Below are 12,973 nucleotides of genomic sequence, written 5' to 3' on the forward strand. Positions count from 1 at the left end.
AATTTTTTTTCAAATTAATTTTTATTTAATATTAATTTTTTTCAAATTAATTTTTATTTTTCTAGAAAAATGTAAAAAAATAAAAAAAAATAAATCTTGCTTTTTTGGGTTCGTGTTTTAGTTATGTAAAATTCAAACCGGAAGAGACTGAGCCGAACTAGTTTAATAACTCTTTCAATCCTGGCCGTCGATACATATTACTGGGAGCTAATCTTAGTCGTCCATGCATTAGCCATCACATCGCATTGCTCCCTCTCTCCTTCATGCCTCTCTTTTGCTACCTGATAGAAAAACGCATAATTTTTTCGACTATAATTTCTTGAAAAATCACCTTGTTTGGCATTGATTGATTTTATGAAAATTGTGCTTTTTATTTTTCATATTTTTTGTTTTTAGTAAATGTTTTTAATATTTTAAACAAATTTTTTTATAGCACATAATATAAATATACTTAAAAAATATAATATTGTGAAACAAAATCTTTGAAAAATCCACTAAATACCAAAAATATAAAAATATATATATATATAAATTCAATATATTTTCATGTATTTATTAATTTTTTAAATACTTTATCACAAATATTTATTTATTTTATTTTTTAGGTAGGCATATTTAAAAAGTAAAAAAATTACTTAAAATATTAAAAAATTCATTAAAAATAAAAATAAATAAATAAACAAAAAAATCAATTTTCAGACAATAAAAAAAATTTAGAAAAGCTTTAATTATTTGAAACCCTAAGCCCAACATTTTCCCTCAAATTTACCCAGACTTTTCTACTAGCAGACTTGTCCACTTGTACACATGAGCATATATTAAGCAAAAATCAGTGCATCATTGTTTCTAGATGTTTTTTATTATTATTTTAGATAGGATTGTTTCTAGATGTTGTTCATGTTTTGTTTTGATACAACTGTTGATATTTGTTTTGTTTTTTTGGTAAGGTTGTATTGTAGCAATAGTTTTCATTGTCTATTGAAAAAACAACCAGACCAAATCAATCAGTTAGGAGGGAATAATGAAAACCGAAACCTTCCATCAGGTGGGAATGAAGTAGCACTTGGACTGAATTGATTTCGCCCCTAAATTCTCTTTAATATTTAATTTGCTGTTTTTGGTTAATTATTTTTGTTTAGAATGGGACTTTTCTTCTTTTTTTCTTTTTCTTTTTTTCATTTCCAGCCGAAGCACATGTGGCTCATAATTATAAAATTGCCATTGCCACGTGATTCTGGGTGGACTTTATCTATAAAAATTATGTTTTACAAATTATTTTCCTTTTAAAATTAGCTTGTTCACAAATTAGATAATAAAAATAAATAAATAAAAAGTGGCAGATAAATTTTCTTTAGCAGTTGCAGTTTACCACGTACGGAAATAAATGAACAACAATCTTTAATTAGAAGAGGAAAAGAAAATAAATAATTCTTAATCTAATTGAAGAAGTTAGATTTGGAATCATCTCTTGGAGACAAGTTCAAAATAATCATGTATTCCTGTTGTCTTCCCAGATAACAGAAATATATAATTTCAATTGAAATTATCAACCTAATTTGAAGACACTGGTGGGAACACACAGATGATTGCATATAGTGAGGGGCAGTATGGATTTTTGGTGAGACTATAGATATTGCTGTTGGGAATTGCTTGGACCGGTTTGCGAGGGTTGTAACTCTGTCTAATGATCCAAACCCTGGGTACAACATTGAGCGGGTATGCAATTGGAAGCAAGTTTCCTTAACCTATATTAGTGGTTAATTCACACAGAGACTGTCCATTAATAGTCATATCTTTTATAGGTTATTGTGTTGAAATGTCTTCAAACTTGAGGAAGACGAAAAAAGAAAAAAAAAAAATTGAGCTGCTGTTTGGCGTTTTGCTTGTTTAACTATAGAAGTTTGCAGATTTTTTTTTTTATTGATTTGTTCTCTGTTGATTCATTGTTTGAGAAAACTTTATTTCTTACTATGATTCAGTTTTGCATTGTGCTTGAGATCAATACTTGTCTAGACTGCAACTGTACTGGAATAAATTGTGCTTATGGCTTGCCAGTTTCTGATCTTCCAATGTTGTATAGCTCAATTTTGGTATCCTCTCCCCCCCTGCCTTCTCAAAAGACAAAAGACATACAAAGACAACTGCAAATGAGGCTATGAGACTCCTTGATAATTCTCTTAATCTTTAAAGAAGATATTTTATTACGCACCTTTTCATGAACTTTGTTGAAGGTAGGAATTTGGTGGTTGTTGGGCCATTGTAGTCAGCTATATAACACCCTTGTCTTCATTTGTAAGAGAAAATGATTAAACAAGCAGTTAGTAGTCTTTTCTTCTTTTTCTGTCCTTGTTGCTTAACCAAACAGATAAAGGGTGAGGCGATTTTTCCTATCCCTCCCTTTCTTTTCTTTCCTCTGTACACAATCCTTCCTCTCAGTTTTCTTCTAAAAGAATTAGTGGAAGGCCAAAATGAACATCAGCTGGGCCTATGGTAAAGAAATAGTTGCCAAGGATTTATGAGAGGATATGCCTTTAGATGGAGTTGATTGAAGGCTAAAGATGAAATCTACCTTAAAGGGTTTCAATGCTGGCTTTGTTGAGTTGAGTTGAGTTGAGTTTTCTTATTGAATTATTATATACAATTAAACTTTTGTGCTTCTTGTTCTGTTTTGAGTGTTGTCAGTGAGCAGTAGATATTGCTGAATTTAGTGCAAGGTTCAAGTTAGGTACTTGTGTTTTAAGTTCTTGTTCAACAAAGCTAATAGATGCTCTATATGTGGTTTTTAACGTTGTCGGATTTACCTTTCACCAATATATTTAGTCTTACCTTTATCTTATTTGTTTAGTTCTTATTATTTTTAAAGAAATATGTTTAACTACATTTTTTATTATATCTTCATATCTTTGTTTTTGTTATTCTATATTTTAACACAGCTCTGGATTGATAATACATGATTGATGTGTAAGTTTATATTTTTTGGGGGTTAAGTTTAGATTATATCTATGAGATTTGTAACACATTTCATCACCTCTCATTTATAAAGGTTCTCTCTGGAACTTTGGTTTACTATTTTATACTTATTTTTCGTTCGGGAGATATTCTTAAAATTTCTAAGATAGCCTTCAGAATGTTCTTGAAATTATGCGATGAAGAAATGCTTTCTACTTGACTTCTCTTTTTTTCCTTTCTTCATCGGCTTGCCAAGAAAGGACAAAAGTTTATAGACCTTCCCTATGTTGTCAAAGGAATGGACGTTTCGTTTAGTTGAATATTGAGTTACCTTGAAGCCACTGCTGAGGAAAAGCTAAAAAATAATGAATGCACCCCTGCAGATTTATGCTATCTAAAAAATAATGAATGCACCCCTGCAGATTTATGCTATTCTCTTCAGGTAATCATTTGGAATGCTTCCAATTTTTAATAATACATATTTTGTGGTGATAAAAAGTTTAGATGGTAATTTGGTATAGCTGTTTTTGGTAAATTGCAAGTTTTAGTTGAATATTTTGTTTACATGATCTAATTGTGAGCTCAATTTCTGTATACAATTTAAATTGTTTTAGGAAACTGTGTTTTCAATGCTCGTGGAGGTTACAGAACGAGCAATGGCACATTGTGACAAGAAAGATGTTCTCATTGTTGGTGGTGTGGGATGCAATGAACACTTGCAAGAGATGATGAGAATCATGTGCTCGGAGAGGGATGGAAAGTTGTTTTGTTACTGATGACAGGTACTATGTTGACAATGGGGCTATGATTGCGTATACTGGTCTCCTAGCTTATGCTAATGAGACGTCAACTCCGTTGGAGGAATCAACATTCACACAACGGTTCAGAACTGATGAAGTACTGGCAACCTGGAGAGAGAAAAAGGAGTCATCAAATGGTCTCATGGAAAAACGTGTCTAATTACCTATGTGTTTCAAGGTATTTTTTTTCAATAGATCATGGATTAGTTGCTTCCTACTTTTATAGAAGGTTTGAAATCCTTCACGAAATGATAAAATCGGCAAGCTGTGGACCGTCCATGGCTAATAATTTGGTTTCTCTACGTATCTGCATGGAAGTCCAACTGTGTATTGAAAATCAAGTGTGGATCGAGATTTTTTCTCTTTTAATTTTATTTTGTGGTGCTAGCAAGCTTTGTATTTATTTGACAGGCAAGCTTCTGCCTATGAAATTTGGAGAGCTTCTATTTCCACACACTATTTCATCTTGATGCACACATTTATTTTATTTTATTTTTATTTTTATGAATTGGATATCGACTTCCGAACAAAATATCATGGTTCAAAAATCAACTTCCTAACAAAATCTTATGGTTTGGCTACATATCTTTGGTTCGGAATTTGATTTCTGAACCATAGGTTTGGTTTCGAAAGTTGATTTCCAAAGTATGTAGTTTTGTTCAGAAGTTGATTTTGGAATGAAAACTGGTCTGTAAACTGAGAGAAAGTGTTGTGCGGAAATAGAAGCTCCCAAAATCAGCTTCTTGCATTGTTTATCAGGTTGTAAGCATACAATGCTTGTAGAAGCATGAATTTGGAACTAGGCAGGAGCAGGATTGAGACTTCACCTTCTGAAGTGCTTGGGTTTTCATGTTAGGAAGTTGGGGAGTTATAGGAGGGTTTCAAAACATATATAGTTATATACAAGTGTTATTTTGTAAAGAAATATATTTCTGTGTCAGTATTCAGTGCTCATCGAAAGGTTTTTGGAGACCCATCAAATTTTGAAAGCCAGAAATTGAAATGTGAAAGTAGTTGAAATTTTGTGAATTTTTTAATAATTGTATACAAATATTTGTAATGAAATTCTAAGAGGAATACGTTGTTTTTTCATAAGTAGTAGTAATACAACATCCATTCTTCCTCAACTTGGAATTATTTATATTTTTCTTTAGTATTCTATTTTTAGTATGTGAATCCTCTTGTTATTTAGTTGTTTCCATTCTTTATTCTATTTCTCTACTATTATTGCCTTATTTGTTTCCTTTTTTAAATTTAAACCTTGAACTTATGAGTAATGAGTAGAGAGGTCTCAACTGATTGGTTGGGCAAGATGGCCAGGTATTGCATGGAGTCATTTTCATGGAGTCATTTTGTGGGTGTGGTTTCTTAGTTCTTCAAATCAAGTGGCACTTTTCATTTCAAACAATCCTAATATGTATTATGTTATGTGACCTTGTGGGATATCAGTTTAGGCATTTGGATTCCCAATGGGTTTTGGAATAAAAGAAAATTCATTGGCATGTGCCTTTGGATATTTTTGGTCATGTAAACCATATTAGTGGTTGAGTGGGCTTCCTTAGGCTCAAGAGGTTTGGTGTGTGCGAGCCTATATACCGAAAATTTTGGCTTGCTTGTATTAACAAATGGTCTAGGGTAATTAATTACTGATTTTAATGACAACCGAGTTTGAGAATGTAGGCACAAAAATTTGTTATTCTGGTCTTTATTTTCACTTTGTTTGGTTGTTTGTCATTTATCTTCATTTATTTATATTGTAAAAATATATGTATTATTGATTGAGATAGATGTTACAAGATTGTTTGATATAGTGTTATGTATTACAACTCCTATATATAGAAGAGAAGGTGGTAGTAGGTGTAGTGTAGTGGAGGTGGTAGGTGAAGTGGGTGCTAGTGGAGATAGTGGAGGTGGTAGGTGAAGTGGGTGCTAGTGGAGATGGTAGGTGGAGGAGTAAATTGGTAAATTCTAACAGCCCCCCGCAAACTCAAGGAGGATAGAAACTAACCAACTTGAGTTTGGAGAGAGGAACAAAACAAGAAAATACATAAAAAGAAAAAAGGATAGGAGACACTGTATGGTCGTGTCAGACCGTTGGTGAAGACACTGTATGGGGGTGTCAGACCGATGTAGAAGACAGTTTATGGGGTCATGTCGGACCGTTGTAGAAGACAGTTTATGGGGTCATGTCGGACCGTTGTAGCAGACAATGTTGTGACAGTTGTTGTGACAGTTTACGGAGTCTTGCTGGACCCTTGTAGAAACTAACCGGAATCAATGTCGGGACAGTTTACAGAGTCTTGTCGGACCCGTGTAGAAACTAACCGGAATCTATGTCGGGACAGTTTACAGAGTCTTGTCGGACCCTTGTAGAAACTAACCGGAATCTATGTCGGGACAGTTTACAGAGTCTTGTCGGACCCATAAAGGAGCTAACCGGAATCAATGTCGGGACAGTTTACAGAGTCTTGTCGGACCCATAAAAAAATCGCATCCTCAAAAGGTGCGCCCAATTTTTCAAAAGGCGTGCCATCAAAAGGCGTGCCCAATCCATAAAAAGGCGTGCCATCAAAAAGGCGTGCCCAATTCATCAAAAGGTGTGCCGGACATGATGGCGAGGCACGTGGGCGCCTTGGCTTGCGTGCCCGAGTTGTCGGCTAGTGGCAAGAGGCGCGCGATGCGCGTGGCTGCCTCGGCTATAAGACGGAGGCTGAGGCGGAGGCAAAAACACCTGCGAGAGATATTCTGAGAGAGAGTTCTGAGAGAGATTTTGTAACACTCTGTTTTCTGAGAGAGTTTGCTGAGAGAGATACTGTGTAACACTCTGTTGTCCAGAAAAATGGCTTCGTCTTCGTCTTCCCGTGGACTGCTTACCCTCTTTCCCGACCTCAACGAGTCAACAAGAGAGAGAACTGGTGCGGTGGCACTGGAAACTCAACCAAGCGCCCCGGAGTTTACTCCGTTGAACTTTCCGATGCGGTCTGTGGAGCAAAGAATGGCAGTGCTGTCGGATGTGGAGGCCAATCAGTATACTTTGAAGGCATGTGTGGAAAGCATGACGGCGGTCACAAATTTGTCGCACCGGCTGCAGAGCAGGACAAATGAGGTGCAACAGTTAAACGCCCAACTGGCTCTGCTCCAACGCATGTATAAGGATGCGCGAGCAGAGATAAGCGTGCTGAAAGCGGAAAACAAGGAGCTGAAGCGGAAGGCCACCATGATGTTCCGATTTGGAGGTCCTCCATATGCTGCAGTGGAGGAGTATGGGGGAGTGAACGTGCTCGGCGGCATGGGAAACACGGAGGCAACACCGTCAAGGACTGTCCAAGACGGAGGCAAGAAGAAGAGACCGGCGGCAGAGTAGAGAAGGGATGTCGGTGTGTGGCCGTCTGCAGAAAAGAAAACAAAGCCGTTGTTTTTGTTTGTGTTTGTTTGTTTGTTTGTTTTTTTTTTTTTTTTTTTTTTTTTTTTTTATGTGTAAAATTGTGATCGGGGGTGATCCCGGAGATAAATAAAATATGAATTGGTGTGCAAATTGGTAATTTTGTTTTTTTTTATTATTATTATTATTTTTTTTTTATTTTTTTTTATTTTTTTTTTATGTGGAAAGAAGAAAAAGAAAAAAAAATATATATATATATATATATATATATTTAAAAAAAGTGGAAAAGGTGATGATGGTGTTGGGTGGAAAAGATGTTAAAATATGTTAAAATGGAAAATATGTTAAAATAAGAATTGTGAATGGGTGGCCAGAGGAGGTTCGCATGTGCTGATGTAGTTATTTATGTTATTTGTTGTTGGTGGGTGAGTAGTGATAATAAAAACAATGGTGAGCACTGAGGGAGTGAGAGGGGCCGCGGAGGGAGAGAAGAATCTGAGAGAGATGTCTAGCTGGTCCAGCCGAGCAAGACACGAAGATCTCTCTCTCTCTCTTCAATGGATGAGGTGATGACGGCCGCTGATGCGTCGTTGAGTCTTCGATCGTACTCATCAGAGCCGTCTGTTGGGCCGTGGAACCGCCCTCTCCTCTCTGCGTTTCTCGCCTGTGCTCTCTAGGCATCTTCTGTATCAATTCTCTTTTAGGGTTTTTTTCTCTCTCTATCGCTTTCTCTATCTCTTTCTCTCTCATATATGGCTGCGCAGGTAGAGTACAGATGTTTCGTCGGAGGTCTCGCCTGGGCCACCGACGGCCAGTCCCTAGAAAGGGCATTCTCTCAGTTTGGTGAAGTCGTCGACTCGAAGGTCCGTCAGAGACACCCTCCACACCAAGAAACTGAGGGGTTCGAGTGGTGTGAAGCGAGAGAGGCGGCGAAGCCGTGGTAGGCGGTGGTGATTTTTGTTGATGAGTTGGAAGGAAACTGAAGGTATGGGTAAACAAATTCCAGCGGGCAGCGAAGGCAAGGTTGCCGGCCGGCTGCCCGCCGGTGAGAAAACAAAATATGGGCCTAAATCTTATGGCTCTGATACCATGTAAAAATATATGTATTATTGATTGAGATAGATGTTACAAGATTGTTTGATATAGTGTTATGTATTACAACTCCTATATATAGAAAAGAAGGTGGTAGTAGGTGTAGTGTAGTGGAGGTGGTAGGTGAAGTGGGTGCTAGTGGAGATAGTGGAGGTGGTAGGTGAAGTGGGTGCTAGTGGAGATGGTAGGTGGAGGAGTAAATTGGTAAATTCTAACATATATATTTACATAATTACTTTGGCTAAGAAGATTTATTCTATTCTCAGGGCATGCAAATATAGGGTGGTTATTGCCAGGCAACAAGGAGGGGGTAATTTGCTGAGTAACAAATATTGATGAAGTTCTGTTGTGAGCTCTCACTATGAAGAATTGGTGAAATTAATGTGTTTCCAAGGAGTTGAATAGTTTTTCTTTAAAGACATTAGTGGAGAAAAAAGGATGTGTAACATTGATTAAAGAACAACTTACACCATTAATACCAATTGTATGTGTATATTTATAATCTTGAGTACTGTTTACCTTGTTCAGCTAAAACATATATGTTAAACAGTGACCAAAGATCAAGTTCTTGAAATGAAATATACTGATCTACTGGGTCTCATTGGATCGACTTATTTATTTGAAAGTGACTCAGATGGGTGTAGATTCTTAGATTGGTATGACTTTAAACTAATTATTGGATTGGTAAGACTTTAAATTACAAGGGAGAAAGTAAAGCGCAATTTCGCAGAATGTAGACTTTAAACTTTATAAACATTCTCTTTTGCATCCTCAGCAACTGCAGCAGAAGCATTGGAATGTTTGGAAGCTTTAAGCTGGTGCAATCTTAGTGGGTTAAAGGTGTCACGATAAGGACTGACAGTTAAGAGTTGATTCGGCAGCTTAAGGAAGGTAGTGTGATGGATTGGGATATATCATACATATTGAGGGATATTGAGGTTTTATGTAATTAGGGTAAATTACACTTTGCACCCCTGTACTTTGCATCAAATTTTACTTCGACAGATATGAAATCATGACAGTCAAATCTCACTTTAATCTCTACACAAGTATTAAAGTCTCTTTTTTGTTTTTCAATTGTTTAAATTTTTAACGAAATTTAAACATGTGACAAGAATGTGACTACGACATGAGGGTAAGAGAGGAAAATCATCTACATTTTTCACCAATGCACACTTTGTCTCAAAATTTACATCAAATTATGATGGTATTAAGCTAAAACAAAACTCAGATTGTGAACGATTAAGAAGATAAAGTAGGATTTTGTATAAATTGGAATCACGAAACTCTACTTTTCACGGTAACACAATTTTCTGTCTATTCATCTTCCTTTCTCTTTGATTTCTTTGTCGTATCTTTTTATTTCAAAAACTTTATTTTCTTGCCTTTTCGTCCCAATTTTTAGCATATGAACGTATATATATATATATATATATATATATATATATATATATATAACTCTTACGTGCTTATCATCTAGGACAAAATGTATTGGTAAGAAACGTAGATAATTTTTCTCTCTTATCCTCATTTTGTAGTCACATTTTTATCACATAATTAGATTTTGTTAAAGATTTAAAAATGAACTAACAGAATAGAGACATTGAGAATTGTGAAGGTCTAAAGTGAGATTTAAGCAAAAGTGTAGGGGTTAACTGTCACGATTTCATATTTAGAGACCAAAGTGAGATTTGATCATAAATACAAGAAAATTATGATTTCATATGTAAGAGCCAAAGTAAAATTTGATATAAAATACAGAGATGCAAAGTGTAATTTACTCATGTAATTATTTTGGTCATGTATGTATTAAGAAAGTACCTAGAAAGGAGGTTCATACTGCACATATAGCTGCAAAAACAGCGGCAAAATCGTTGCTAGTTTTGTTTTGTTATGAAGATTGTAATCTCCTTATATTGCCTATATTAATATATGCTCTGTTCCTAAATAATAAAAAATAAAAATAAAAATAAAAAGCCACCATATTAAGATATTTGGCATGAAAGTGACTTCTTTGAGATGGATTATGGCCTCGTTTGGAGATAGACTATTTTAGCAACTTTTTAACTTTTTGATTAAAATATGAGGTGAAAAAAAAAAAAAAACTAGTATGTTTAGAATGACTTATTGATTTTTTATGAAAAAATATACAAAAAGTAGAGAGAAAATAAATCTTTAACTTTTTTATATAAGTTATAGGCTTTTTAATTTTTTTAATAATTTTTTGACTTTTAAGTTAAAACGCTCACATGTCAAACGAAGCCTAAATATACTTTAGCTCTTTCCTAATATATTTAATGAAACTTCATTTTCAGAGGAAAGAGACATTAAAGAGCCACGAATTTTCCTGGAGTAAACCACCTTTTATTATATTAGTATATATATAAGTAGTGAAAAGGAGACTCATACAGTAGAATTTAAACAGTGATTGAGAGAAATATATATACATACCACAAGTCCATAAGCCATCTATTCAGGAACAGTTGGTGGAGGTTGTATTCTTAATAGAGCTAAAAAAGGTACATGCTTTGGTGCTGTTCGGTATAGCTGTTAAAACAGATTATAAATTATAACTTAACATATTATAGATTATGACTTTAATCAGAAGCTGTTAATCTGTTTGGTATAACTGTTGGATTATAGATTTAAGTTGCTGAGTAGTGTTTGTTAAATAAGCTGTGAAGTAACTTTTTCAATTAATTTTTATTTTTTATTATTCACTATTTGTCTATATTTTATAGTCTATTTGGGTCTTTTTCTATTTTTAAAAAAATAAAAAATAAAAAAATTTAAAAGTATAACCGCGAATTAACATGTCCACAGCAGAAGCTGATAATCAGAAGCAAGGGGTGAGCACCTTCTCAGCTTTTTTGACTTAAAATAAACTGTTAGAATGAGAAGCTGTTTGAAATAAATTTAACCAAACAATCTAAAATAATTTTTTAAAAGCCAAAACTCAAATCTCAAGGGCTACACAGTCTGTAAGCCAAAGAGTCTTTCACCACAATGAAGTTTTGCTAAAATCTGACAAACCATCAAAGCAGGCAGTGCCAAGAATTTGGAATTTTGATATCATTTTTTAGAATTGCATATCAATCTGCAGGTATGTTTTTACAAACACATATCCATATACATTTCTCATCATTTTTAGCTATATATCCAATTTTCTGAAAATATTTTTTTTTTGTTTTTTCATTTTTTTTTTGTTTTTAGTGAATTTTTTTTAATATTTTATATTTATTTTTTTTTACTTTTTAGATCCACCTAATCGAGATGTACCTAAAAAATACAATATTTATAATTTTTTTTAAAAATCAAAAAATACACAAGAATATGAAAATTTACTAAAATTTTCGTATTTTTGGTATTTAGTGATTTTTTTTAAAAAAATTCACAAATATTATACTTTTTAATTGTATTTATATTAAGTGTCTCTCAAAAGTAAAAAAATTACTTAAAATATATATAAAAAAAATTCACCAAAAACAAAAAATATGAAAAATTAAACAAAAAAACTCAATTTTTAAAAAATTGGAACCAAACAATGTGATATATTTGAGAATTCTAGCTATGACAACAATAATATTGCCTTGATCAGAGTCTCACATCTTGAATTTTTGCCTTTTCTAAATCCACGAAGACAAAAATCACACACAAAAATGAAGATTCTACTTAAATCAAGCAATATATATATATATATATATAACAAATGAATTACAAAAGCACTGCTATGATGCAAAACAGGGAGGAGAAAAGAGAATCTGAAATATTCGCTTTGGTATTATTGCCCAAATTCTACATACTTTTTCCTCTATAAATTGTTATTCAATGAAACTCTTATTCAAAGTGATGATTTATGTGCCTCTTTTCTTTTCTTTCATAGATTCCTACTCGTTCATGATTCAAGCACGATCAAGGATTAAAAATGATATTGTATCTCTTTTATACTCATATTCATCATTGTTGTGTTCACTTAATTTTTTTTTATTTTTAAAATAAAAAAATAAAAAGAAACCTTGAGGGGATAGTCACTTTTTTGTCTTTTTTTTTTTATAGAAAAATGTAGGGGTGAGTCTATAATGTGAAAATAATTAAAAACTAAAACTACTATTACAATAAAAGGTTATTTATTTATTTATTGCAAGACCTAAAATGTGAATCAAATCTATTCTTTTATCTAACATTTTGGAGGGAAATGTGGCCAAACTAATTAATTTCTCCATGACTGAAGTTTACCACCTCTCTCATAAACTGATAAACAGAGCTACGTGAAAAATCTAGAAATCCCCTAGATATTGATTTGTGATTATGTATCAATTTTAAGCAGTATATAACAATTCCAAACAAACAATCAAGACAAATCAACATAACGATTTTAACGTGGAAAAACCACAATTGGACACCTCCAACTGTGATTAAAAACCCACGGGCAACAGTCACAAAACAATCCACTAAGAAGATATAAAGGAATTACACAGGTATACTCTTAATTACCTAGTGAATCCACGCCCGAATTGAACCAACCCCTATGTGCCTCTTCCAACCCTGTCTTCACCTCGGAATTGTCTTTACGATGAGCCACTCCAGAATCCACCGAAGCTTCAGGCTCGAATTCTTCAGAATCCACCGAAGAACAACTCTCTCTTTTGTATAACAAACAAAACCTTTGATGTACTCTCTTTTAAACCATGAGTTGAATACTCAATAAAAACATCAAAGAAAACTAACAAAATATCTCCGGATATAAAAC

General features: G+C 33.8%; 1 pseudogene across 1 annotated transcript; it reads left to right on the top strand.

The window, feature by feature from the left end:
• Positions 1–512: 512 nt before the first annotated feature.
• Positions 513–8,834, top strand: LOC114263816 (uncharacterized; annotated as a pseudogene). The gene is made up of 4 exons (XR_014343981.1): positions 513–1,713; positions 3,194–3,391; positions 3,564–3,927; positions 8,490–8,834. The product of XR_014343981.1 is annotated as an uncharacterized LOC114263816 (transcript).
• Positions 8,835–12,973: the final 4,139 nt, after the last annotated feature.

This window comes from Camellia sinensis, chromosome 11 (genome assembly GCF_055761805.1).
Source record: "Camellia sinensis isolate YWXY chromosome 11, ASM5576180v1, whole genome shotgun sequence".
NCBI lineage: Eukaryota > Viridiplantae > Streptophyta > Magnoliopsida > Ericales > Theaceae > Camellia > Camellia sinensis.